Source organism: Neoarius graeffei, chromosome 5 (assembly GCF_027579695.1).
Source record: "Neoarius graeffei isolate fNeoGra1 chromosome 5, fNeoGra1.pri, whole genome shotgun sequence".
NCBI lineage: Eukaryota > Metazoa > Chordata > Actinopteri > Siluriformes > Ariidae > Neoarius > Neoarius graeffei.
This window is the reverse complement of record NC_083573.1, coordinates 74,344,393-74,346,923: the sequence shown is the minus strand read 5'-3', so window position 1 is coordinate 74,346,923 and position 2,531 is coordinate 74,344,393. Positions and strand designations below refer to the sequence as shown.

The 2,531-nt window shown below is 41.5% G+C and overlaps 1 pseudogene; it reads left to right on the top strand.

The window, feature by feature from the left end:
• The first annotated feature begins 464 nt into the window (after positions 1-464).
• Positions 465-636, top strand: LOC132887264 (U2 spliceosomal RNA; annotated as a pseudogene).
• The last annotated feature ends 1,895 nt before the right edge of the window (positions 637-2,531 follow it).

The window sequence follows — 2,531 nt, the reverse complement described above, 5'->3', positions numbered from 1 at the left end:
GAACTGGCCCCTTCCTCTTCCAACATGACTGTGCACCAGTGCACAAAGCAAGGTCCATAAAGACATGGATGACAGAGTCTGGTGTGGATGAACTTGACTGGCCTGCACAGAGTCCTGGCCTCAACCCGATAGAACACCTTTGGGATGAATTAGAGTGGAGACTGAGAGCCAGGCCTTCTCGTCCAACATCAGTGTGTGACCTCACAAATGCGCTTCTGGAAGAATGGTCAAAAATTCCCATAAACACACTCCTAAACCTTGTGGACAGCCTTCTCAGAAGAGTTGAAGCTGTTCTAGCTGCAAAGGGTGGACCGACGTCATATTGAACCCTATGGATTAGGAATGGGATGTCACTTAAGCTCATATGTGAGTCAAGGCAGGTGAGCAAATACTTTTGGCAATATAGTGTACATGTGGTGCCAAAAAGATCCATACAGCACACATAACATCTGGTTAAATGTCCCTTTGCTTCTCAGCCTTTTGGCTAAGATCAAGTGTAGTATCTGTTCTTCTGTGACAGCCATGGCCTGAAGGTTAGAGACGCAGCTTTGGGCCCAAAGGGTTGCTGGTTCAAGTCCTAGGACTGGCAGGAAAAATGTGAGGTGGACTTATCCCTCCTACTGTACTATAGCTGAAATGCCCTTGAGCAAAGCCCCTAACCCTCACTTGCACCGAGTGCTGTATCATAGCTGCCCATTGCTTCAGGTGGGTTAAATACAGAGGAGGAATTTTGCTGTGCTTGAGGGTACACGTGACCAAATAAAGGCTGCTTCTTCTCTTAGCAAGTTTCAACTTCCTTGCATGGACCTGACTTTTACGCACAGTCCACATACTTTCGATAGGGTTCAGCTCAGGACTTTGGGAAGGCCAATCCACAATTAGCTTTGATATACAGTGCTCAGCATAAATGAGTACACCCCCTTTGAAAAGTAACATTTTAAACAATATCTCAATGAAGACAAACAATTTCCAAAATGTTGACAAGACAAAGTTTAATATAACATCTGTTTAACTTATAACGTCAAAGTAAGGTTAATAATATAACTTAGATTAAACATTTTTTCAGTTTTACTCAAATTAGGGTGGTGCAAAAATGAGTACACCCCACAACAAAAACTACTACATCTAGTACTTTGTATGGCCTCCATTATTTTTAATGACAGCACCAAGTCTTCTAGGCATGGAATGAACAAGTTGGCGACATTTTGTAACATCAATCTTTTTCCATTCTTCAACAATGACCTCTTTTAGTGACTGGATGCTGGATGGAGAGTGATGCTCAACTTGTCTCTTCAGAATTCCCCATAGGTGTTCAATTGGGTTCAGATCAGGAGACATACTTGGCCATTGAATCACTTTCACCCAGTTCTTCTTCAGAAATCCAACAGTGGCCTTAGATGTGTTTTTAGTCATGTTGGAAAAGTGCACAACGACCAAGGGCACTTATATATAAGTATATTTATGTTTAATATTTATGTATATTTAGGGTCATTGTCCTGCTGGAACACCCAATTGTGCCCAGGGTTCTGATGGTTTGAGGTTATGCTGAAGAATTCTGAGGTAGTCTTTCATTATTCCATCATTCTGGGCAATGCACCAGTTCCACTGGCAGCAAAAAAGCCCCAGAGCATGATGCTACCACAACCATGCTTAACTGTTGGTACAGTGTTCTTGGGGTTGAATGCCTGACGTTTACTCCTCTAAACATACCTCTTGTCATTGGGGTCAAACTTTCCTCCAGAAGGTGTTTTCTTTGTCCATGTGGTCAGCTGCAAACTTTAGTTAAGCTTGAAGGAATTGATTTTGGAGCAGGGGTTTCTTTCTTGGATGGCAGTAATGTAAAACTTGCTTGAGTGTAGACAAGAGTTCCAGCAGCTACCTGTTCATAGCAGACCTGTATTTTGGTAGTTCCTGACCTTCCAAACCAGTTTCCTCTCAGGTGAGACTGACGGTTTGGGTCTTCTTCCAGACCTTGTCAAAACTGCTATCTCTCTCAATAACGTGTATTTACATACAATTGTTTCGAGAATTGGTTTCAAGAGACACTCAACTTGTGTAAATGTACAATCCTCTTTCTCAGATCTGCACTGAGCTCCTTGGACTTTCATATGATACTGTGTATTGGTCAAGCCAATGAGTGCTGTCAAACAAACCCTTTTGGTATTGGCACAGAGAAGCTACCAGCTGTAGTCAATCATAATCACTAACAGGAAGTGATGAGGCCTTGCCCTGGCCAAGTTAAAAGATATTTTGGAACTTTAATCACCACTGAATTAATAATCAAAGCGGAGGTACCGTATGTATATTTTTGACCCTGTTTTTATTTCAGAAAACCCAAAATAAATTAAAAACGTGTGCACCAAATTGTTATTTTTCTATTAAAGATGGATGTTGTACAATCGTTCTTCCTTGGAAAAATAACAGTTCAAAGACATCACTGAATGCCTAATACTGCCATGACATTCATGTCCATGATAAGTGTATGTAAACTTCTGACCACGACTGTATACCAAATTAGGACTGGGCTGAAA